Below are 27,873 nucleotides of genomic sequence, written 5' to 3'. Positions count from 1 at the left end.
GATAAGAGGGTAGATATACAGATTAAACAGAAGAGGGGAAAGAGAAGAACCCTGGGGAACACCACAGGTGATCTTACGTGGGGTTGATGTGAAATCCCCCAGCCGGACTGCCTGGGTGCGGTCCTGCAGGAAGGACGAAAGCCAGACCAGGGCTGAGCCCCCGATTCCCGCCGCTCTGATACGTGAAAGCAAGATGGAGTGGTCCACCGTATCAAACGCGGCGGAAAGATCGAGGAGTACCAGAGCCTGGTGTTTGCCCTGGTCCAAGCCCTCCCTGAGTTCGTCCTGGACCGACACCACAACGGCTTCCGTCGAATGCCTGGGCCGAAATCCCGCTTGACAAGATGCCAAGCCGCCAGTTGCTTCCACGTGGGCACTAAGTACCGACGTGGTGTATCGCTCAAGCACCTTGCCTAAATAGGGTAGCAAGGAGATGGGCCGATAGTTAGTTGGGGAGGATGGGTCAACACCGGGTTTTTTTAAAATAGGTACAATAGAGGCCGATTTAAGGGCAGGAATTACAACCCCTTGTGCAAGAGAGCTGTTAAGAAAGGTGATCGGGGGCTGAGTGCAGACTGAGTAGATCCGTTGAAGGATGTGGGCCGGACAAATGTCGGCCGGGGAGCCCGATTTTACCTTGGGAAGTAAGCTCAAAAAAACTTCTTCCGTCAGAGGGGGACTCGAAAGTAAGCAGGATTGAACAGAAGGGGGAAGGGGATCAACATAGCTAGAGGAGGGGGGGGGATGTTAGTCTTGATCTTAAAAATTTTATCCAAAAAATAATGATTCAGAGAATCACATAGGGCCTGGGTAGGGGGGAGGTTGGGGCTGGTCCTATCTGAGAAGGCCAGCTCCTTGACGATATTGAAAATTTCTTTTGATTTATTTTCAGACACTAAAATTTTAGAAGAGAAGTGAGCAGATTTTGCTTCTAAGATGGATTTTTTATATTCCTGTAGTAATGCCAGGTAGCGCGTTTTCTGTACAGGGCAATACTTCCTTCTCCACAGTCTCTCAGCTCGCCGGAGGGACAGCTTTTTTTCCTTTAAATGTTCGTTAAACCACCGGTTTGCCTCCTTGGGTCTTTTGGTCGATATCCGGCGTAAAGGGGCTATTATGTTACATGCCTCCGTGAGCCAAGAGTCAATCGCGACAGCTTGTGAAGAGGAAGGTAAGCCAGCCAGATCTGGGGAGGAGTTTAGCAAAGAGGATGATAGGGCATCCAAATCGGCGCGATTCCAACTTCGTGCCCAAGTGTTTTTTTGTGGCAGAGTCTTAGTGACAAGATTAATATGGAGGGAAAAGGATATGATAGCATGGTCCGACCATGGACATGGGGACACTAGCAACGAAGAAATGGCATAATTAAGGGACCAGACTTGGTCGAGCACGTGGCCACGTACATGGGTTGGGACATTGATGTGGGAGGTAAAATTCATTGATTGCAGTGATTCAGTAAATTGCTTAGAGGCTGGACATTCACATGGGTCATTGGGCCAATAATTAAAATCCCCTAGTACTAAGACTGAGGCATGATTGACCGCCAATGTAGCCAGTAGATCCTGGAAAGCTGGTATAAACAAAGGAGTGGGCTGGGGCGGCCGATATGTTAGCAAACAGATGAGCGGGGGAGAGAAGGTAGAAGAGCGAACCACTAGGTGCTCGGTGGAGTCGGTGAGAGTAGAAGGGAGAAGCTGAAAGTTATACTCCGACCTGGCGATAAACGCCACACCACCCCCTTTCTTGTCTGCCAAGCGATCGGCACGAAGGGCCGTATACGATGGGGGAAGGGCAGCTAAGAGGGATGGGAGGGAGGACTCACAGAACCAGGTCTCGGTTAGACACAGTATGTGGGAATAGTCATTTTCACCCCTCCGCTAGCCAACATTGTCCCTACTGTTGCACTCACTGGAGAGGGAATAGTCATTTTTAGCCTTCCGCTATCCAACATTTTCCCTACTGCTGCACTCACTGCAGAGGGAATAGTCATTTTAGCCCTACGGTATCCAACACTTTCCCTACTGTTGCACTCACTGGAGTGGGAATAGTAATTTGTACCCCTCCGCCATCCAACACTTTCCCTACTGTTGCATTCACTGGAGTGGGAACAGTCATTTTTAAGCCTATGCTATCCAACACTTTCCCTACTGTTGCACTCACTGGAGTGGGAATAGTAATTTTTACCCCTACGCTATCCAACACTTTCCCTACTGTTGCCCTCACTGGAGTGGGAATAGTCATTTTTATCCCTCCGCTATCCAACACTTTCCCTACTGTTGAACTCACTGGAGTGGAAATATTAATTTTTATTGATGCGCTATCCAACACTTTCCCTACTATTGCATTCACTAGAGTGGGAATAGTAATTTGTTCACTTCCGCTCTCCAACACTTTCCATACTGTTGCACTCACTGGAGTGGGAATAGTAATTTTTACCCCTACGCTAACGCTATCCAACACTTTTCTTACTGTTGCACTCAATGGAGTGCAAAATGTAAGTTTACGTTTTTTAAATATAGTAATATTTTAGTTTATAATATAATGTTTTTTATTGGATTTTTTGTTATAAGTATATGTATATTTAGATATATTTATTGATTATTTTTATATATAACATTTAAAAATAAATTAAAGTTATTTGTTTATTAATTATTTTAAAGTATATATATAGTTATATATTACATTTTATATATGTACATTTACATTTTTTAAATTAATGTATTTATTATATTTGTTTAAATGTACATTACATCTAAATATGTTTTTAAGTAAATTTTATATTAAATTTCTTAAACATCATTTTTTATATATTTTTTCCAATATTTTTGTATTTTACATTTTAAAGATGGTATGTCGATATTTGAGTGTCGATATTTGTGTATGGGGATATTTTTGTAGTCAATATTATGTCAGTGATCTGGGACTAAGTCCATACATCCCATCAAAATGTGTTGACCTAATTCCTGGCTGGCTCACAGTGTGCCATCTGACCCCTAAACTTAGAGGGCACTAGGGTCTGCAAACTCAGAACATGACAACCCTAATTCACCTAAGGAAATGGTGGAAAGAAATCTGGCCCTTTCATTTGTAACTAAGGCATGCTCAAAGAGCTACAGAAGAAATAAACAAATGGTGTAAAATATATGCGCTACAATGATTAATAGAAGGAAGCACACCAATGTCACCAGCATGACAGCAATGGTAAACATGATGAATAATTCAACCATTGTACAAGTGCATTATATTATATGAATACATGTAATGGGCCCCCTATCTAGCTCTGCCTATCCTAATGAGCATAGGTTTGGTAATCTGCCAGATCCCATAGAGTGGTCTAACTCCCCATTTACCTTTGTGCATGTATGATCCGACAACCAGGTCTGATGTAGAGCAGGTCATCGGCCTTCTCAAGGTTGGGATGGTATCCAACTGGGGTAGAATTCAAGCACAGAGTGACCACAACAATCCAGTCACAATGCTCCTCTGCCTAAGAAAGGGTCCATGTGGTTTAAACATTGATCTAAGCCCATGCATTCAGTGCCTGCGCTCTGGTCCAGCAATACCTTGTTTATTCTATCCACCCCGGGCTGTCTCCTAACAGACAACAATCCAACAACAAACCGCAACACAGTTTGAGTCAGTCAGAGTACTGGGGACCATGTACCGAGTGTTCTAAGAGACGAAAATGAGGCTACGAAGAAAAGTACATGTAAGCAATTATTTTCTGAGTACGCTGATGTGCAACCAAAATGTGTTACAAATGTCACTCTTTAAAAAGATGTCAATTTTAAATGTGAATTTATAAAACGGAAGTGCCTATGCACTCTAACAGTGGAACATAGTAAACTGACATTTTGAGGTGAATTTTGTAGCATTGCATGTGAAGCTTGAATGTTGTTAGCTGATGTGACTGGAACAAGCAGAACTTCAGTATTAGATGCTAAAGTTTGTAACAGTATTTTCTGCATGGTAGTGAGAGGCGGAGGGCAACCACTCAGGATTTATTTTGGCCTATTATGTAGTACTGGCCACGTGGGGTGGTTTTATCAGGTCTTTTGATATAAACCTTTTGTTTCTACAATCAGTGAGAAGTGGCAAAAGCACAATTCTGGTACCCTCAACCAGCAGTACAGACAAAGGTGCTCTGTATAATGGGCCAAGTTCTTTTTTATCCAAACTCTTCTCCCGGACTAGGTGCCCAATCTTTGGAATACAGCCAGAAGTTGCTGGTTGCGGACCCACTTCACATGTGGCTGAACGTTTCTTCAATTCATTGATATTTTCCTCATGGAACTCATTCAGTTCCTGCAAGACAGCCAAACGTTCACTGACACTGCCACTGGGACAGGATTGTCTAAGTCAGGTACACACATCAGGACCCCAAACAGGATCTCCTAGGGAGTCTGACCACCCAAGTATCTTCTTGGCAGATTATTTAAAGCTCTCTGAACCCCATATAGGTGGTGCATCCAACTACCACCAACTATACTCTGGCTGTTAAAGACTGCTGTAGGTCACAGTTCTTCCTCTCCACAAAAGGATTTCCCTAGGATGATATGGGGATGAATAATGCATAGTTACACCCAATGTTTCCATATTATCCCAGTAAGCCTTAGAGGCAACTACAGGTCCTCGATCCAAATGAATGCAGCCACTGTATAACTCCCAATGAAGGCTTGAAAATCTTTAAAAACTGTTCAAACATCAGCCAATCGCGGTGGCCATACCCACAAGAATCAAGAGGAGGAATTCACTGCTAGTTGTATGCATTTAAAACAGCCATCACTACTAGACAGTGGCCTGCAGTAGTCCAAATAAATGCAGGAAAGAGGCTTGTGGAAAACTAAGAGAGGTGTTTGTGGTGGACATGCTATGGTGTAAACTTTAATCTTTTTTGTATAGACCTGGTCACCAGTATCATTGCTGTAGCAGTAAAACTGTAGCCACCACCCCAGCAAGAGCAGACGCTGACCCCTCACGTGCCACTATGATTAATTCTGGCCTGTGGTCCAAATTTGGTATTACTCAATCTCCCAATCCTGAAAGACAAGCAAACTGAAAATTTTGTGCACTTAGTCGGTTCGAGTCTTTTGTTGGAAATTATTTTGGTAAGGGGGTGCCTCAGTGTGAAGCTGTGACAGCCTTCATGATGTCTCCATCTATTCTCGCACTGGAATGAGTCACTGCAGCCATGACAGCAATTTTTACTGATGCCTTTGTAGCTTTATCAGCCATTGAATTCCCTGTAAGGTGCATTCCAACAAACTGGTGGCTCAGTGTGTAAATAACTTGAGACTGTGGCAAATTTGCTTTGAGATTTGCCACTTCTCCCGAAAGCATTTTATGCTTGATGGTCTATCCTTTTAAATCCATTCTGGCTCTAATAGTGTAGATTCTCATTGTAAGTCTGGACGCAGCAATATAAATCACACACGATAAGTGTGGGGAACTTGGGATCCATATTTGTTAGTTGTAGAATTAAAGCTTTCAGTTCAGCCAGCTGTGCAGTGCAATCACCTAATGACTTTGTAAATGTAATTTGAAGCTAGAATTCTCCATCCCTCATTTCACCCTTTACTGCTATGCAAGCAACGAAGTATTGATGTTTTGTATTGTAATGATGACTGCAGGCTGGGCAGAACCAGCAGTGTAAACTATAAAGTCATACTGATCTAAAGAGAATGTATGACGGTACTTAGCATGCCATTAGTACGTATGCCTTTAGTGCAATGTTTTTACATCGCAAATGGCATTAGTACGCATAATATTACTTCGGTAACCATTACTTCGCAAAAGCATTCAAAATATAGCAAATTTATTTAAATGCACAGACCATTACTTCGCAAACCACTAGTATGCGTACATGCCCCTACACTACACATACAATTCAACACTACACTGGATCCTTTAACACTACACACCACTACTCTACCCAAAACCCTAACTCACTACCCCAGCACAACCCCCTAAACTACAAAAACACAACACTACCCTGAGCACTAACACTACTCCCAGCACGACCCCTACACTACAAAAACACAACACTACCCTGATCCCTAATACACTACTCCCAGCACGACCCCTACTCCACCCTAAACCCTAACTCACTACACCTGCACAACCCCCTACACTACAAAAAACACAACACTACCCTGAACCCCAACACTACTCCCAGCATAACCCCCTACAATACAAAAACACAACACAACCTAGAACCCTAACACTATTCCCAGCACAACCCCCTACACTGCAAAAACACAACACTACCGTGAACACTAACACCACTCCCAGCATGACACCTACACTACAAAACCACTACACTACCCTGATCCCTAATACACTACTCCCAGCATGACTCCTACTCTACCCTAAACCCTAACTCACTACCCCCTACACTACAAAAACACAATACTACTCTGAACCCTAACACTACTCTCAGCACAACTCCAAAAATACAACACTACACTAAACCCTAACACTACTCCCAGCACAACTCCCTACACTACAAAAACACAACACTTACCTCACTCTCCTCATGGTTCCTCTCTCCTCCTGGAACCTTCCTCACGTCGTCTCCGATGGGCGCTGCACGTCGTTGTGAGGAAACAGCCTCAGTTTCCTTACAACGACGTGGATCGTTTTCGATTCAAGCATACCATTACTTCGCATGCGTAGTAACAATGCTTGTGATGTAACAACTTGCGTACTAATGGTACGCGTTGTAACATCGCAAGTGTAGTAACGCTTGCGAAGTAATGGTATGCGCAGTAGCAGCCGCGCACTAAAGGCTGTTTACCATCTAAAGATATTATTTAACTGGGCAGAGGATATCCTTGTTCATGTTGTAGGCATGCTTGTGTTTGTGGTGCAGAGTCAAATATGTTGTCTATGTCAGTTGCTGTTATTGAACTGGCCTTCTGTTTCCATCTTGTGACAGCCTCTAATGCTGGGCTGGGAGTCATGACAATTATGTATTTTCCCTGAGCCACCAATCTTTCTCTCACCACAGCTGTCTGAACAGCAGTCAGTTTTCTTTTTCTGTAGGTGCAAAATGCATTTCGGCATTGAAGTATAGATGTGATTTATATATTATTGGTACAGTGCCACCCTCATTGAAAGTGGCATATGTATATCCTGGGGTCCCTGCAACTATGTGGATTATTACCAAGTTTGTTGTGTTTACACTTATGTGTATGTTTTTGCAGCTCAAATGTCAGCTTGTACTGCACGTAAAATGTTTGTGTGTTCTGGTGTCCAATGTGTCCTTGAGAAGTCTAGACGAATCAGTTCATAAAACGGTTTTACCTATTGTGCAGAATCTGGTATGTGCGTTCTACCAAAATTTAGAAACCCCAAAAGCGTGTGTAGTCTTTTTATTGAGGTAGGTGGCTGTAAAAGCGTGCACTTCTCCACGGAGTATGGTGCTAAACTTTTGCCTTCAATTGGCAACTTGTATCCTAAGAACAGGACATTGAGATAGGCAATCCTTAAAATTAAATTTGTATCCAACCTTAGCAAATCCGAAGAATATGCGATGTACCCTGACCAGATGTGCATCTATGTCATCATCACAAAGGTAAATGTCATTGACATAGAACAATGCTTCATTCAATACCTGTTGCAGGTGCTATGTTTTGACAGAGAAAAACATTTCATATGTGTAATGTCAATTTATATGTTTGCGCCCTATGTTATTCATTAGTGCTGCACTGTGCACATTTTGTTCTGCAAATATGCACGTGTGACTGTTTAATTATCTGTAGTCTAAAATGTATCTGTATGAGTGATTGAGTTTTACTACCGTAAACAAGGGATTGTTCATTGGTGAGTTACACGTCTTAATGACGCCTTGATATTCAAGTTGTTTTAATATTTCTTTAACTGCTTTTTTAGCCTCATGTTGAATGGGGTACACTTGTGGGCTGGACCTTATGGGTAGTATGTGACAAGGTGAATCCTAATCCCAACCTACAATTTGGAGTTGCAAATCATATAATCTGCTTGGAAATGTAACTCTCTGATCTGGTGTTTCCACCTGAATAAATACTTCTATTGCTCTCTCCACCTTAAGCTCTTGAGAATTCGGGTGAACTATTGATACCTCTGCCATGCTGTCCCTGCTAGACAGTTGATGTTCAGAAGCAAAGTCCCGAGTATTTGTGACATGTTTAACCAAAATACTTGCCATCTTTTCTTTTTGAAGTGAGGCTTTTGTTGTGGATGTTTTTCTTCCTTTTTAAAATGAACTCTGAAGAGCTTTGTGACTCCTTCTCTGGTTTCACATACTCCTCTGACCTGAGCTCTGATAATCCTCCTCTTTCTGACTGTTTTTTGGATGACTCCTGCAAGGAATGAGAAGGACGTGTATCAGTATACTGATACCTATGCGGTTGCTTAAGTGTTTCATGGTTGTGCAGATTATAGCGCTTTTCAGAAGACTCCTGTTTTTTAAATATTTCCTTATTATTTTTCTTATTATCCCAGAATTTTCTAGGCGACTCGGGTGCCTGTTTGGGCTTATCCTTTTCAAAATGACCTTTAATTTGTAGTTTATTAGGTTTGTCTCCCAAACTATCTCGACCTGTAGATGTGTAGGTTTCTGCAATAATATTTGATAATTCTCACTCCTGATTCACTGCTGGAACTTGTGTGTGATGTTGGTGCACTGCCAGTGCTGCTGCTTCACCTTTAAATTCACTTAAAATCATTGAGGAGACTGTGGAAAAATTGTCCAGCAGTTGCATCCCCAAGAACAGGGCCACCCGTGTTCATGTTGCATCTGTTTTAGCACCTCAGGCAAAACGGCAATGGATGGTGTACTATGTGTTGTGGTATACACTGCAGTGGACACTGTGCCCCATGTGGCATACTCATCTACTAGAGGAACTATTCCTAAAGGTAAGCATATTGTGAGATTTCTATGTTTTTCTTGAGGTCCTTTGTAGGGAAATACTGCTTCATGCTGATTTATTTTTTGTGCATTCCAGAACAGAATTTCCTCGTGTCCTGTGGGAATCTTTCTCATTATTGAATTAATAGTCACTGGACTAATTGCCTGCATTCCTATATGCGGTTGTACAGCTTGAGCATTCCTCTCTGTGTGTTGGGCCATTGTTCACATGGTATGCTGTGTCATGCTTCTAACTACATCTGTGGAAAGTACAGATATTTCTGCTGCTGTAAGGTTTATTATATCTGCGTATGGCGTGTCACAAGCAAAGACTGGCCATGTTGCTCCTTCGTTGCTGAGGGGACCAATTCTATTTTAGCTACAGTATGTGGGAGGGCACCTTAGACCCAATTTACATGTCCATGATATGTGAGTGGCCTTTCTAGAGCCACATATGGTCTGCAATTGTTGGGAACTTCTTGTGTATTGTATTCTTGAAAATGTCCAGATTAGCCATCAGTTGGCTGAAATGTTACCCATGAATAGCATACCTCAGTCGTGTATATTCCTGAACCCCTACCACGAACGTAACATCTCCACCTACAGCGGGGAGCCCATGATGTGGTAACATTTATGTTACAGCATTTCATGTCTACAGTTAAATAGTATGTTTATTGCTTTATGGTCAGCCACATTGATTTATGGAATTAAGAGAAGGTAACTATAGCGGGCTGATCCTTTTAAAGGTCTAAGCTTGAAGAACCTACAGGCAAAAAGAAGTGTTCTTTAGTTTGCTGAGGAGGATGTATTCCCAACACCACAAACGTCTCCGGTTAGTAGGTGAATAGGGTCTTTGGGCACACTTGAGAAAAACTACTTGGGAGCACTGTTCCCACTAACATGCGCTTGCCCACGATGGTCACCTGGAGTGCGCAGTGTCCTGGATTTAGCATGCACACTGTGAGACATCCCTACAAGACCATTCGCGCTGCCACTTTTAAAACGCGAGCGGCGCTAAACCCAGGCGTGAGGCAGAGGAAGAGACATGGTGCTTGCAGGTGAGCAAAGCCCATTGTGCTTAAAGGGCTTTTGCTTCAGCCCCCTACACCCCCTTCGTGTGTCAGCCCGGCTGAGACAGCTTCCCGGGCACACAGCCGCATACAGTACTTCAGGGGTCTTTAAAAGACCATTTGCATGTCAATGAGCTTTGTCGTTTTATTCACCCCTGCATCTCTACACTTCCTACTGTGCACCTCATAAGTCTGTTATTTTTCACATCGAGTGCTGTGAACGGCCTGTGAGCACGCGGATCATTCTCCCGGGAGCACTTCCCTTCCAAACTTTATATGCTGTCCTTACATTTCTTTAGAGTCAGTGGCGTAGCTAGGGGGGGGGGGCGGCGGTTGGGGCAGTCCGCCCCAGGCGGCACTATTTTGGGGTCGGACAAAGGCATTCAGATAAGGCTCGGCTTGCTTTCAGGGGGCGTTCGGGGACGGATAGAGAAGGAATAGGACTCGGACAATGTCCTCTTCTTTTTTGTGCTGGCAGCTTCCCCCACTCTTCCTATTATCCCCTCTCTTTCTGTCTTGCTCTTCACTTACTTAAAGCCATGACTTGAATTAACGGTTCACAACCTCTCTTTCCTTCTTTCATTTAGTTGCTTCCCTGTGAAATGGATCAAAAAAAGACAAATACTCTTACGGGAAATGCCCTTTTTCTGACATTTTTCTATTCCAAAGTGCAGCGGGATGGAGAGAAATAGAAGGTTTTAAATATGAAAAATAAATACATAACTGAATAAAGCAAAACAGAGTGGTTGTAAAGTGGCCAGATTGGTTTTATTCACATCCAAATACACCAGCCTCACTTTACAGAGTTTGCCAGTGAATCGCTACTTTTGTTTTCTCGTCTTTCTTTGAAAAGCATTGTTGTCCCCAGGTGGGGAAGTGTACCATTCCTGGGGGTACTGCAATACCTGGTTGATGGGTGGATTGGAAAACAGAATGTGTACCATGGCTCTGAGTTTATGGATGTGGTCTTTTTAAACCATACTGCTTACGTTTTATAATGATATAAGCAATGGACATTGAAATGGTTCCCTTCAGGGCCCTGTAGTCATGTCCTTAACTTTTCAGGTAAAACCACTCGCTGATTTCTGAATAGTGAGTGAGAGATCATTAAAGTTACCATGTTGTTTCTGCGTACATTTAACATGCTTTACTTAATCTTGCATTCCCTATGAGTATTTGCTTCTACCTTTTTTTTTAGGCAGCATATTACTTTTATCAAGTGCATAATTTGAATTGAGCCACATCCAAGTGTTTATAGCGGGCACAATTAGGTTGTAGCTGAAGGCAGTGAGAGTTTCTCTCAGTGGGGCAGTATGGTGTTCAGTGGGGAGAGGATGTAGCACTATGGCCAGAGCTGTCGAATTTGGATATGGGGAACCGGGTTCAGCCTTCATGACCAGTTCACAAGACCACTCTACTGAGGGAGCATATTCCAATGCTAGACCTTAGAAGGCCCCACTAGACCTTTAATGACTTGAGGTCTTAGCACAAGCAGGTGTTCCCTAGTGGTGTCAACTGTGGGTTAACCTTGAAGGCCTGTCCACCACAATCCATACTGAAGTTCATCTCCAGTCTTGCGGGCAGGCCTACGAAGCAGCACACCCTAGAGCAACAGTGATCCAGTCACTGTGACTCTGTCACTGAGGTCAAATGAACCTTGAGCAGGTTAGGGCCGTGCAAACGGTGTGACTGCACTGGGTACCTCTTTCAGGTGGGTGCGTAGGGACTGGGTGGCGCCTAAGGGACATTCTCCTTCATAGTGAGCAAAATAAGAGTTCTATAAAGCAAGCAATGCTACATTATATGCAGGTGAACGATCAGTAGGGAATAGATACCTATACACTGTGGTAGGCTTCCAAAACACCATAAGCAGCACCCTCATCCCGCTAGCATCCTCTATTAACAGGGACCATGCCATTAAACACACACAGCTAGAAGACCAAGTCCACAGATTAGAGGGAGAGCATAAACATAGGGCATGACCAAGGTCTGGTGCGCCCTGCAATCAGCAAGGGCACCGGTGTAAATGCTTGACAAGGACAGGGTTGAATATGCTCTGCTCCAGATCAAGCAAAAATATTATGAAAAGGACGAGCAGCGGGGACTTGAAAAAGAGGTTTCTCTGGATGCTGTACAGCTGCAGCAGCTGCTGTATGCACAGGTGCAAGCTCTCCAGATACCCATAAAAGTAGAGGAGCTTTTTTCTGCAATCTCCCGACTGAAGCTGCAAAAATCCCGTGGGCCTGGTGGCTTCATGGTAGTTTTAGAAACTATACTTAAAAGAATTGGCCACCCTGCCTGCAAAATTATTGAATGCCATATAGGGTAGGGCGAGATGAATCCCAAAATGAATGAAGCAGTGATCACCCTCCTGCCAAAGCCCAGGATAGATCCTGAACACTGCTCCTCTTATTGCCTAATATCATCACTCAACATAGATGCTAAGCTCTTAGCAGGGATCCTGGCAAGGCGCCCAGTGGAGTATATGCGATATTTGGTGGAGCCAGACCAATCGTGTTTTATACCTGGCCGCTCCTGCACTGATAACACTAAGAGAATATTACATCTCATTGACAAGAGGGGGAGAGCGAACAAGGGGGCGATCCTCCCACCAGTAGAGGCTGAAAAGGCCTTCAACAGGGTCCATTGGCCATTCCTCCGAGTGGTAATACAGAGAATGGGGAAAGTGGGCAAATTAACCTCTTCGCTCTGTAGCGGGTATCAGTGTCCTCCGGCTTGTTTTAACGTTAATGGCTTTCTTCACTGCACCCAGACAGACATGGAGGGGAACAGACAGGTATCTCCACTGTTATTTGCAATATACATTGTGTTATTAGCCATAGCCATAAGACAGAACAAAGAGATAGTGGGAATCATGATGGACCATGCAGAGCATAAATGAATCATCTATGCTTATGATAAACTACTGATATTGTCACATCCCAAGACCACGCTGATTGTGGCCCTGGCAGAGCTCCATCTCTCTGGGGAAGTCTCTGGATTCAAAATGAACCGTTGCTGTCAATTTATGTTTTTAAAAGACTCAGCAGCAGTCATTTATTCAACGTCAGAAAATATTGCAGAACTGCCAACCCACTCATTCCTCAAAAGTCAGATTCACTATTGAATCCAGATCAACTGTCCAGCATAAGTCCATCTATGAATTTAAAAGTAACAGCGCTTTGAAACAGTGACATTTCAGTGGATAAAGTTATCCTGATACAGGCCCAGGTTAAAGCACTAAGCTATTCTTAATCAATGCCAAGACCTCACCCAAACAAGAGCTATCCGCATACAAACAACTCCATCATTGATTCTGTAGAGGAAGCGGAGAACTCCTGACTGCGCTCAATTTTACTAGCAAACCATATAGATCTAGTACAGGCAATGGAAAGTTAAGACCATCAATCTGGTTGATGGTCCTGTAGGGCATGAGCAATCTGCTACTTAAATCTCAGATTCGTCTGAGCAATTAACCCAAGAAGAGCTAATTAATGAACATAAGTCTGCATTTAGTAACATTATCTCTGCCACAGCCAGAAGACATCGACGGAAATACACTTGATGGACCTTCGTTGAATGCAATTAGGAAAATAAAGACCCCCACATACTGTTGTCTTTACTAATAAGAATGTATTTCTACCCAAACCAACCCTTTTTACCATCATTAGTATAGTGAAAGATAAGGAAAAAAACATAACTCTTTAACCTACACCATGCAGTTTGCAAGCAGCTCTTTGACACTTCATAGGTTATTGTCCTATATGATAATTGTAACTTATGAACTACAAGTAACAAAAAGTTCTCTACAACAAAAGCAGTAACCTACTGAGTTATCCACATAAAATACAGTTCTGTTATGTGTATGGTACACATTTTTGTAACAGGCATATTAACTCTCTGTACTACTTTATGATGAGTCAAAACTGCAACCAGACAAACATCTCTCTCCAGCAGAATATTAATCAAGGGAAACCTCCTTTACCTCGCAGTCTCAACAACGACCAGCCTTTGCAAAGCATTCACTACCCCGACTGCAACTTTACCACAAATTACTTTAACCCAAAAGTTGTTACGACAACTTGCTGTAGGGTACTCGTTTTTGGACTGGTGACAAACTATCTCTGATGGGATATCAAGACATTATTCCATGTCTTATTGTAAATATGTTATGTAATTGTGTATATATGTGAACTTGTATGGATCACTGACAAAATATCGACCAAGAAAATATCGACCTACAGGAATATTGATGCAGAAATCTCAAAGGCAAGAATACCGACATCCTATCTACAACAAGGTAAGTACAAAATTATCGGAAAAAATATATAGATGTTAAAAATATCGATGTTAAAAATATCATTTATTTTTTCTATAAAAACTATAAATGTAAAATAAAGTAAATAACACTAATAAATAAAATAAACTTAGTTAAAAATATCTAATAATGTTTAAAATTAAATAATACATATATAATAATAATACATTAATTAAACATATACAGAAAATATATAATATATACATACTTAAAAATAAGTTGTAATAATTATTTTAATAATTTATAAATTAATACAAAATATTATAAATTACACATACATTTACAAACATAAAACAAAAACATAAATAAAAAATAAAGAATTATATTTAATACATTAAATATACTTTTAATATTTTTTTAATTAATTATATACTACATCATCTAAACTTATACAAAAAAATTAATAGCTAAATAAATAAAAATATTATTCAAAATCTATAAGTAAAATAAATACAGTAATAAAAATGTTGTATAGCATAGAACTTAAAATTACCATTCCCACTCCACAGAGCGCAACAGTAGAGAAACCGTTGGATAGCGTAGGGGTAAAAATTACTATTCCAACTCCAGAGAGTGCAACAGTAGGGAAAATGTTGGATAACGTAGGGATAAAAATTACTATTCCAACTCCAAACAGTGCAACAGTAGGGAAAGCGTTGGATAGCGTAGGGGTAAAAATTAGTATTCCCACTCCAGAGAGTGCAACAGTAGGGAAAGCGTTGGATTGCGTAGGGGTAAACATTTGTATTCCCACTCGAGAGAGTGCAACAGTAGGAAAAGCATTGGATAGTGTAGAAGTTCAATATAACATACTTATAAATAAATAATTGTAAATAAAATAATTAAAAATTTAATTTTTAAATAACTCTACATCATTTGCAAATACCCATTAATAATGACTAAAAACATAAAATAACAATAAATACCAATACATATTATTTAATAAATATAAATTACCAAATCATTGACAGTTAAAAATATCAATTACCAATTAAACATTTTTTATTACAATTAAAAAATTAATTACCAATTAAAAAATATAATTGCCAATTACAAACCTTAATTACCGATTAAAAAAATTAATTGCCAAATAAAAAATGTAATTACCAATTACAAACCTTAATTACCAATTAAAAAAATAATTACCAGTTAAAATAATTAATTACCAATGAATAATTAATTAGAAAAAATAATTATCAATACCAATAAAAAATAAATAATTACTTAATTTCAATTAAATTACTTCCCACCCAATTCCCCTTTAAACCCACAACCCGCTACAGAAGTTAAACGCAAAAATTAATTAAAATTAATTTACAATTACTAAAAATTCATAATAAATTTACTATAATTAAATTGCTTCCCACCCTTTTCCCCTATAACCCACAACACGCTCCAGTAATAAAACATAAAATTCAATTTAAAATAACATTTTTTATATATAAAAAATAGTACACATATAATTTAAAACAAATAAAATACTTAACAAAAACCAAATATCGATATTAGTAACATAGAAAGTAGTGACATCGATATATTTGATATCGATATTACTAACTTCGATATTACTTACATCGATATAAAAAAATCGATATTACTTACCTTAGGGTCGATATTCTGTCCAACGATATTCTTTACCTCGATATTCTTCACCTTCGATATTTTGGACTCGATATTACTGTTGGTCGATAATAGGGAATCGATATTTTGACTGTGTACCAACTTGTATAGGCTCCCAACATTCCCCACCATATGAACAGTCCTTGAGCTGAGGAGTCCTGTGCTTTTCTAAACCCAAAGTGTACTTGCCTGTGTAACCAACTCATGTCATTGCGTCTATATCTAAATTGAAAACCTGCCTTAAGACACTTCGGGGCCGATTCCGATCCTGTAAAAAAATCATCCGTATGATTTTCATCTGGAGCCATCGCTGTACGATTCATACCCGTCCGTCCGAGTCGCGTAGTACGATCTGTATTCCATCAATCCGTCCGAATCGTCACGATCCGTACGTATTGCAAGGCTGAAACAGTAAACAGTACAACTCGTGCACATGCTGTACGACCCGACGAGTACGATCCGGACCGGGGGGACGCGATTCATACGGTCCACGTCAGGTAAGGGCGATTCGTACGGAAAAGCACATAATCACTTACACACAGTACCGTCCGTATGCCCCATGATTGCGGGGTACGGTGCGTACCCCTGTGATCATGGGGTGTACGCATCGTACCCCTGCGATCGCATGGTGTACGCACCGTACACCCTGCGAACATGGGGTACAGTGCATACACCCCATGATCGTGGGGTACGGTGCGTACACCCCATGATCACTGGGGTACATACCGTACACCTGCGATCATGGGGGTTATGCACCGTACCCGAGGGGGGCGTTCCATACCTGTTTCGAGGCGAGCTCTGCTTTTACGACTGTTTTCGGCTCTCGTAGGAAAAGCGTCGTACGGTGCGTACCCGACACGAATCGTACTTGCTGGGTCGGGAAAACCAGCTGCGAACCATGCGGATGTCGCGTACAGCAGGTTCTGAGGGAAAATCGTACGGTGATTTCATTCGCAAGGTCTCTGTACGATTCGTACGGAGTACAGCTCCTGGTATGAATCGTACTTTGTCGTACGTACGGGGGACGTTGCAGGGTACGATTCGTACGGGAAAAACGCTCCGAACGGCTATTCAGAGCGCTTTTTCCCGAATCGGAATCGACCCCTTCATGTGGCACTACATGTGTGGAAATGCAATCCCTTTTCACTTTTTTAAGCAAAGGTTTGGAGTGATATTTTGCTCTGCACCACATACGCTGTCTGGTACCCGGAGCACATAGCCTTAGTTGCAGCGCACAGAGACCTTATACTGCCGCGCAGAGAGGAAAAGAATTAGAGGGAACATTGCTTGGGAGACCCTTTAAATAAGTACCCAAACTAGAAAATTGGTAGCGCCATGTCATACGGTTCCTACTTTGTCAGTAAGACTGAGCTGTGGGCAACATAAGCGTCAAAACTATGTGGGACTAAGTCCACACATACCATCAGAATATTTTGACCTAATTCCTGGCTAGCTCACAGTGTGCCATCTGAGCCCCTAAACAGAAAAGGCACAGGTTGGGGTCTTCAACCTCAGAACATGACTACCCTGATTCCCCCAAGGAAATCATGGAAACAAATCTTGCCCTTTTGTTTGTAACAAAGAGGTAAACAAGAAATGCACAAGTGGTGTCAGTTGCAATCAATTAAAGATCTATAGTATGCAGGTAGTGTAGGTTTTATGATAACGTTTAATAGGTGATAATAGTCTTAGTTACAGGTTACAGATGTGATGTAGATGTAACATCCATGACCCACCAGGAGTTGCCTCTTGCTGCTCAGTGTACTCACTCCAACAGATCTCTCAAGCATACATATACATTCTAACTCTATGACAGCATGCACACACACACACACTCTGGCTGAGCAGCGAGTAGCAGAGAACTAAGGAGAAAACACATCATGCCTAATTCAAGATATAACACATTTCCCCCCCTAAGAAATAGTAAACTATCAACAAGGGTATATTAAGACTTTAATCCAACATTTTTAAAAACAGTTATCTTTCAACCTACTTAGTCCCAACTTAGGGCTTCTTGAGAGCATATAAAAGGGTCTCTTTCAACCACACACACAAAAACAGTAGGCATAGGGTATCTCAAAACCAAAGCTCATTCTTGTAACAGGACACTACAAAAACTCTGAAGATGGGTCTCTTTCAACCCACACCCATTCCGCCCTAGGGAATCTGGTGAACACAACAGTAAGCAAACAAAAAGATGTCTCTCAACCCACACTCAGCCCAGACTAGGGCATTTTGTGACCAAAGAAAAGCAAAGAGAAGGGTATCTCTCAACCCACACTCACGCATCACAACAGTGGGCAAACAATAATCACACATAACAAATGGATGTTACATCTACATCACATTTGTAACCTGTAACTAAGATTATTATCTACCTGCCTACAGAGGATCTGTTATTGATTGCAATATGTGTCTCAAATGTTTATTGAGGCAAATGCAACCTTGTGTAAAATATATGTGCTGCAATATTTAATAGAATGATGCAGACTAATGTCCCAGCATAATAAGAATGGTAAACAGGATGAATAATTCAACAATTGTACAGTTGCATTGGAATATATTAATACGTAAAATGATACTCCTATCTAGCTCTGCCTATCCTAATGAGCATAGGTGTGTTAATCTGCCACATCATGTAGAGTGGTTTAACTCCCCATTTACCTCTCTGCATGTATCATCTGACAGCCAGGTCTGATGTAGACAGGCCGTCGTCCTTCTCAGGGTAGGGATGGAATCCAGCTGGGCTAGAATTCAGGCACAGAGTGACCATAGCAATCCTGTTCAAATGCTCCTCTGCATAAGCAATGGTCCATGTGCCGCTAAATCGATTGGGGAGGACATTTCTATGCTCACCTTTGGCCGCAGAAAGCTTACTTCCAGCTCCCCAGCCCATAGTGTAGTCTCCCTCCGCTGCCGCAGCTTCTGTCACCCAGCGCGACCGCTGTGAGGGGGTGACTACATCCCCCAGGAGTCCTAGCGCCAGGAAGTCGCGAACACCATTTCCGCGCCCAGAGGTGCTTAAGAACGAACTAGAGCCCCGGGGGAGCGGGTGCCGCTAAATCGATTGGGGAAGACATTTATTTGCTCACCTTTGGCCGCAGAAAGCTTACTTCCAGCTCCCCAGCCCATGGTGTGGTCTCCCTCCGATGCCGCAGCTTCTGTCACCCAGCGCGGCCGCTGTGAGGGGGGACTACATCCCCCAGGAGCCCGAGCGCCAGGAAGTCGTGCACACTATTTACACGCCCGGAGGTGCTTAAGAACGAACGAGAGCCCCGGGGGAGCGGGTGTTACTAAATCGATTGGGGAGGACGTTTCTTTGCTCACTTTTGGCCGCAGAAAGCTTACTTCCAGCTCCCCAGCCCATGGTGTGGTCTCCCTCCGCTGCCGCAGCTTCTGTCACCCAGCACGGCGGCTGTGAGGGTCGGCTACATTCCCCAGGAGCCCTAGCGCCAGGAAGTTGCGCACACCATTTCCGCGCCCGGAGGCGCTTAAGAATGAACGAGAGCCCCGGGGGAGTGGGTGCCGCTAAATCGATTTGGGAGGACATTTCTTTACTCACCTTTGGCCGCAGAAAGCTTACTTCTAGCTCCCCAGCCCATGGTGTGGTCTCCCTCCGCTGCCGCAGCTTCTGTCACCCAGCGCGGTCGCTGTGAGAGGGGGACTACATCCCCCAGGAGCCCTAGCGCCTGGAAGTCGTGCACACCATTTCCGTGCCCAGAGGCGCTCAAGAACAAATTAGAGCCCCCGCGTCGCGGGAAGCGCACGGGCAACGCCGGGCTAAGCCCGGGCAAAGGGCGGGCCGTCTGTGGCCATCCGGGGCCAGAGGAGGCCGGGATGGGCCACCCCCATTTCATCTGTTGATCGATGCTGCTGTCCCCCAAAGGTACTGTACTCTAAATTCCATCTTCAGAGGGGGTGCTGGAGTGCCTGTCTGTCCCACTGCTGGACATTTCCTTTGCACCTTAAAGGACTGTTTGTTTGCCCACATTAACTTTGCCTGTCTGCTCCAAGCATTCCCTGTTTGTCTTCAATTATCACTACCCCATAGTTATGGGAAACGGAAGGATATGGGGCGTTTTCCCCATTAGCAAAAAGGGGAAAAAGGCAAAAACAAACGCCCCATGCTGCAATGAATTGTGTGCTATCCAGAATTGAAGACATAGGGGCCCATTAGGATGACGGGCATCCTACCGGTGATTGGGACCGCCCGCCATAAGGGCGGGGTCCCGTGGGGGCTATTAGGATGTGCTCGCCACAGTGGCGGGCACATCCTGTAGTTGTAGCATTGTGGCGGGCGGTGCACTCTGCACCGCCCGCCACAATGCAAAAAATGCATTTTCACATTTCATATGCAAAGCGGCAGGCACAGCGCGGTGCCTGCCGCTTTGTATATGCAAATGAAAGGGGGTACCATAGGTACCCCCCCTGTGCACCCCCACCTCGGCCTTCAACGTGGGGGCCCGCAGGGGCCCCCAATGGCAACGACCGCCTGCCTTTCCATGGCGGGATCGCCGCCGCGGAAAGGCACCTATGGCCACACATGCAAATATGGCTGGCGGTGTCTGATAGACACCGCCACCATATGAAACCTTTTCCGCCCCGGCCGCAAGGCGACCGGGGCGGAAAAGTGGCGGGCGGTGTTTGCCACCGCTGCGGCCCCCCCCCGCCATTGTAATGTGGCGGGGGGGAAAAGGGTGGCGGGCGGGCATTTCTGTCGGGCGGATCGCCACCGCCACCATGGCGGTGGCGATCCGCCCGACATCATAATGGAGCCCATAGTTAACGATTGCGAAGTGGTTCTAGCCGGAACGAGTACTGAGGTTCCAGATACTCGTGTGCAAAAGTCTGTTAGAGCTCCACCTAAGCTGCAAAAAAAACTAATCCCTACCATGTTTGCCAAACAGAACCCTCTAAAGCAGAGCCCCAGTGCTTTGCCAAAACCAGGACCGGACCCGATCCTACTGTGCAAAAAATACCAGAGCTAGAACCTCGTGAGGGGCCAGATCAGGATCTGGTTACGATGCCATTAGTCCTATGTTCAAACAGGTTTGCTCCTCTAGATTTAGACTGTGCAGATACAGTAGAAACTTCTGGAGTGGCAGTGAGGGGTAGTTTTGGCAGAGCTATTGGGGGGGAGAACTTAGCTGTAACATATGCATGACCACCAAGTTGAAGCTCCTGGATAGGATCCATATTCTGGAAAATTTAGTGTCAACTTTAACCGCAAAGGTGGAGGGTCTAGTACAAGGGAGGGTAGTCAGGTGTCTAGACTCTGCCCCAACGTCCTTTCGGGGGCAACCAAAAACTGCTAATAAGGCAGGCTCTGATCAACAGAGAGTAGTTTTTTCCAAAAGCCCCCTCCCCAATGGTCAATGACCCAAATGGTGGTGGGAGGGTAACTAGACCACCTCACATCTCCAGGTCATATGCAGACTCCGTGAGTCGCAGCATGCCAATAGGGCCCGCTCTGGGTCAAGTCCCACCTACGAGGCTCAAGCAACCAGTGGTTTGCCCCATTCCAGCTACGAACAGGCTTCCACCACCCATGGGCGCACAAGACTCTTTAACATACTGTCCCCCTGTTAGGCCAACTGTTTACATGACTCACGTTCCCAAATTGGCTAAGGTGGGGGGCTACGAAGTAACGAGTCAATTCACAACAAATCAATTCCCTGGTTGAGGCACACAAGGGGATGTAGATCTATTATAAGAGATAACATGGCTAGAGTAAGGTGGATCACTAGGGCTGACTCAACAACGGATTGTGTGGAGATTGAATTCCTGGACCCCATCATAGCAGAGAATTTACTAACTCTTGATTATAGAACATCTACTCCCGAACACTCTTCCATTCAGATCCGCCAGTTCCCTCTCTGGTCGCAGGTCCGTGTGATAGAGGACTCCAGGTTGAGACAAATTGACTGACTGGAGAGTATACACACTCTTCCCTTGGGCTTTAATCCACACGCACTGGGTGGGGAATTTACGAGCCATGCCCCCCCTGATCGAGCTGCTGCTGTCTCTTTGATCCATGGGGAGATTGCGCCTGACAAGCTTGGCTCAGTGGGGAGAGGGCTAGCTAACGATGCCAATCCCAGCAACAAAACACCGGGGGTAATCCAGTTTATATCCTGGAATATAGCAGTACTACAAAAAAACGTAGCCGACGCGAAATGGAATGAATTCATAGATAACTATGATATCATCTTGTTCCAGGCGACATGGAGTCTGGTCCCTCTTTACGAACCAGGGTTCACCACATACTATATCCCAGCAACCACCTCAGGCAGGGGACGCCCATCGGGGGGACTCATTATCTGGGTGAACATCGAGCTGAATTGGCTGGTATCTAAACATGATACCCCATCCCAGGACATCCTCCATATATCCATTGAAGGGGACGAAGCTAATGCTCACTTGGAAATTTTTAACATCTACGCCAGAGGGTCCCCAGGTGCCCAGGCTAGCTCCAATAACAATCCTTGACACGGAATTGTCGGCCATCACTACTAACACAGGGATCATCGTTGCTGGTGACTTCAATTGCACCTTTGAGCCCCTGTGTAGTGAAGATATCCTGGGCACTGGTGACGAGGATTCCAAGTGGGCTATTCCTCAACTTAGTTTAGTCCCAATAAAGAGATGGTCCCAGAGAGCTGTACAAATTAACGCTCTAATGCTGGAGCATAACTTACGAGCAGCAAATGGCAGAACTCGATCCGACCCCCATGGGAGCATACACCTACAATAGATCTAGGTCCCCATCACGCATCGATTACATACTATTGAATGTGGGGTTGTGGGCTGACCTTATCGACATGGAGGTGACCCCCAGGTGCAACAGCGACACAACCCCCTATGTATGCAGCTGATGCAAGCACGGGATACCACCTCTATTGAGCCGCCCAGCTCCACGAGGCTGTTGACTAGGGAGATAACACCCTCTAATTGCAGCCGCCGCTTGAGATGGACTAAGGTTGCCAAGCAGGAATCAACACTGGAAACCATCAAGGAGGTTATGGAACAGAGTATCGTAAAACTCAATGCTATATCGAGTCCCATCCCAGTGGCCACACAGGATTAGAAGCTTACCGAAGTTTACCATGAGACCCTGGGGAAGGTAGGGGAGTTCTTCCTGGTTAAAGAAAAAAGTGGCCGCAAAGCCCCTTGCGCAAAGGCTGAAAACCCGTGGTACACAGAGGCTTGTAGGACAAGGAGGCAGGAGTTGTCAATGGCCCTAAGAGCAAAAGATCAGCCTAGTATAATTGTAGCGAGAAAGATCTACTACCGGACCATTGACATAGCCAAGCGTCTGTGGGAAGAGACGCATTGGCAAGAACTAAAATCCGCCGCCCAGTTGAAAGACTCAACTGGATTCTGGGAGCTAATCAGCATTAGCGCAAGGAAAGGAGTAGACCCTACAGCCAAACACATAGTAGGGCGCCAATGGTTTCAGCATTTCTATGGCTTGTACTCCAGTGAGGTAGGGAATGTACCTACAGAGCAAGTGACGGGGTTGACTTTTCCCAAGTCCCATAACCAGGGGGATAAGTTTGGGCTAAGTGAGGTCTTATCGGCAATTGCAACAATCGCGCCGGGTACGGCTGCCGGCCCTGATGGACTCCCTGGTGATCTAATGCTGTATGATAAAAGCCTCTGGGCCCATTTTATTCTCCAGATCCTTACCCTCATTGTGAGGGGGCACCCAGTGCCAGATTCCTGGAAGGGTGCAGAGGTGGTGACCATTTATAAGAAAGGGGACAGGGAGGATCCTGCCAACTACAGACCGATCAGTTTGATCGACGTAGCCCAGAAAGTGGTTGGCAGGGTCCTCCTGACGAGACTAGGGACATGGATTGATGCGGATGGCATCTTGTCACACTTTCAGGCAGGGTTCAGACAAGCGATTGGCACGATCGACCAGGTCTTCAAATTTTTTGCTCTTTATTGGAAATCTGTTACAATCGAAAAAGGCAGCCTTTATTTGGCGTTCATTGATTTAAGAACGGCCTTCGACCTGGTCCCTCGTGCCAAGCTATGGCAGACAATGTTCGATCTTGAACCTCATCAAATGACTCCATGAGGGGAACTACGCTAGAGTGAGGTGGGGTACCCAGAGCCAACTGCCTGAGAGGATAGCGGTCGAGAGGGGGGTCCACCAGGGTTGTGTTTTGGCCCCGACCCTGTTCTCCCTATTCGTTAATGGGGTGGTGGACCATTTGAGGGAGGTCACGGCCGATGCCCCAACCCTGGCGGGGAAAAAAGTCCACGTTGCTTTTTGCGGACGATACCCTCCTGATTTCAAAAAGCCCTATGGGGCTACAAAAACTACTCATATATACAAGGACGTTTCTCAAATTTACTATGATGTACCATAAAGAACACATCAACTTCCTTGACATTCAATTTTATGTAAAGGAGGGTCGGATTAACAGCACCTTATACAGAAAGGAAACATCATGTAACTCATTTTTACATTCAGCAAGTGCACATACTCCCTCAGTGAAAGACAACATTCCATACGGAGAGATGATAAGAATCCCACGAAATTGTAGTGAAGATGATACCTTTACTGCAAATATTAAGGACACTGTCAATAGGTTCACAAAAAGAGGATACAACAAAAGAACAATACAAAGGGCAGAGGAGAGAGTCAAAAATGTAAGCAGGGATGATACGCTAAAAGATAAAAGGATGGTTGAGACTAAACACTTTAAAGCTAGATTTGTGACTCAATATACCACACTCAGCGGTGCGATTTTTAACATCCTCCGGAAACATTGGCACCTCCTGCAGGGCATCACAGGGCTAAAGGAATATATTGAAAATAGGCCCTCCGTAACATATAGGAGGGGTACTTCTTTGAGAAATACATTATGCCCAGTTATGTGACCACACCGAAAACCATTCCGCCAGATAAACCAAAAGGTTTCTTTACATGCGGAATGTGTAACGTATGCCCTATGGGCAAAAATAAGATCTCCAATTTCAGTTATAACTCTAGTAAAAATCATAAGAGCGATCATTTCATTAACTGCAACACTACACATGTGGTGTACGTACTTGGATGCAGGTGTGGTACCATTTACGTGGGCAGTACAGTACGTCCCCTAAAACTCAGGATACAAGAACATAGACGCGCAATTAGGACACGGGACATAAGATACCCCATCACAAACCACTATACTGCCGAACATCCTGACGATCTTGAATTCTAGTTCCACGCAATAGACCACACTCAAACACCAAAAAGAGGTGGCAACAGAGAACTCCTATTACGGCAAAAAGAAGCAAAGTGGATTTGCCGTCTGAGGGCCACCAGTCTAGGGCATAACACTGACTGTGTGATGCATTATTTTCTATAATGTTTAGAGTAGATAACCATATTTCCCACTGGGCTCAGTGAGATGGATTATATACATCGTGCATTACATAACAAATGATCCATAACTTGAAATAGGGGTGATTCATTTTATGTAATCTCTCTAACAAACACATTCATGATTTAACATTGGGCTACTGTAAATAGGGTAATATGAGAGGATTTTATACTAATCTCATACAATTCACTTTTCTCTTTTTCCTTTTCTTTCTCTTTCTTTGTGAAATAAATTTGATTGTGGTTCCGATTTGGGTGATTGACATTATGCAATCTATCTAGCATAAATATTTAGGATTTGAAAAATGGGATAACATGACAGTAATTTAGGTCAATTCCAGATTTCTTGTCCCCATTTTTCAATCTCTCTCATTTTACTGTCTTTATCTGATAAATTAATTTTTGCGAACATCAGAATAAGATACGAGGGGTTCTAACTAGGATCTGATCTTTTTCGGTAATTCGCGGTGATTGTTTTAAAAACAGATCAAATTCTGACGGTATCTGCGATTTCTTGAATGAATTTTAATATGACGCAGACGGGGACAAGTATAAATAATGAGGTTTTAAGTAACCGTAATCGTAAGCATGGATCCACCACTTCAATATGGCGACCGAGTCACAATCGGATAATATTAGACTATATGCAATTGACTAGATAAAGACTTAGATAAATGCATTATCATAATTTATATCCCAATTTCTTACGGGTTTCCTATATTGTTAATGGTATAAATACCAACTTTGTCCTTAATCTCAATTTTTGACACACTTTAAAATGGCGCCAACATTTAACTGCACTAACATACAAGCCTTAACCCACCGTTACGTATGACGTGGAGGAGGGCGGTACTATGAGATCTGACCGGGACATTTAAACCGGGAAGTATGCGAGCTCGGTTTGCGACTTTTTCATCTGCTTCACTTTAAGCTATCTGGTAAGTCCTAAAAGAGGGGGGGGAGGGTACTCGTTTTAATAGTTCTTGGTTTCTGATACCCGTAATCGTTCTCGATGTTGCCCGTTTTCCCTAGGGTTTACTATTGGGGAATACGCACGCTTTTCCCAAGATTTGGGTCTGGAGTGGGGTATAGAGGGACCAAACTTAAATAAGTTAATGCAAAAATTACGATGTAAGAAATCGGGTACGGAGCTAGTCCGGCTTTATATCATTCTGTTTTGCCTGTATTCTGGCTGGCTCTCCGTTGACCTGTTTAGGATTATCCAACTAATGGGATCATTTCTTTATGTTTGAATTCTCAAATTTGTCGTTGTGACACGTCAGGCAGCGCATATGGCCCTTTGATCATATGGGTTACAACAAACCCCCCTGTTCTTGCTCATGTTGCTCTGTGTTTGTTTATACTGATTTTCACATATACCAATGGTATTGAAGTTCAGACCCATATATTTATATCTTTTTCATAGACCTTATCCCCGCCATACTCTAGTTCAATTACATTGTACTTATCCCTCCTCTTACAGACACGGGCGGGCAAGATTTGGGTCGGACCCTCCCAGCGCTTTTATACCGCGGGAACCGATTTGGGTATATATTCTAGGTAAGAGTGCTCATTTATTTTTTGAAGTAGGGTGCCCCATTGACATTGTGTGCCTTCGAGCAAATTTAATATGAGGAGTATGTACCTGCTTACAGTGGCTTATTTACACCCTCCTTTCCACATTGATATTTATGTTGGTTCTTGTACATTTATAGAACGGACGCTTACCACCTTACCTATTTAGCGGCCGACATCCTTCTTTTTGGCCCATTGTGGAACTACGATGTGTTGAATCCTCACCACATACTAATGATGGGTTCAACCGTATGAAATTCCCTTCTCTTTGATAGGTGAGGAATTTGTCTTTAATAGACAATACACCCTTTCTTTGTTCGTTTCTTTTCACCTTTTCTTTCTTTCTTTGCTGATTATGGATTACTTTATATGCTAGAACAATTTATATATATTTATTGAGCAACTTGCGATGTGACAAAGATGTATAGTATTCACGATTTGTTTATATGTTTGTTTCTATTGATGAACCAAGAGATCAAATTTCAAATATATGAAGAAATGAAATGTATTTATTCCATTTGGACATATGCGGTTCTCTTTCATTCTTTCTTCCCTTCCAGGTTACAATTCTTAAATACATTATAGGACTGATTTGTATATATAAAATGAGGGTCTTACTATGGATATTTATTGTGAGGTGGTGTTTTTTATTGGTTTTTTTTAATTGGGTTTTTTATGTGTTGTATTGATTATGTAATTTTGCATTGTTTCAGCCCTGACGAAGTTCAATGTGAACGAAACGCACTGGCTGAGGAATTTGTTATAACTGGAATTTAATAAAAGAACTTGGAAACAAGAATTGGAGCTTTCGAGCGCTCCTCTTTTTTGGTGCACCGTCCTTGTATATATGAACTTTGGGATCTGGTTTGCAAGAGAATATTGGTGCGGCATACTCTGGACGTGGTGTGCACAACACACGGACTTATATATCATACTTTGAAATATTTTGTGCATAACCTTGGTCAGCCGTTCTACAAAAACTACTCGTCCGCTTCACCCAGTTTTGTGATGCCAGAGG

This window comes from Lissotriton vulgaris, chromosome 4_1, assembly GCF_964263255.1.
Source record: "Lissotriton vulgaris chromosome 4_1, aLisVul1.2, whole genome shotgun sequence".
Lineage (NCBI taxonomy): Eukaryota > Metazoa > Chordata > Amphibia > Caudata > Salamandridae > Lissotriton > Lissotriton vulgaris.
The sequence above is the reverse complement of the archived record's forward strand: the minus strand, read 5'-3'. Positions refer to the sequence as shown.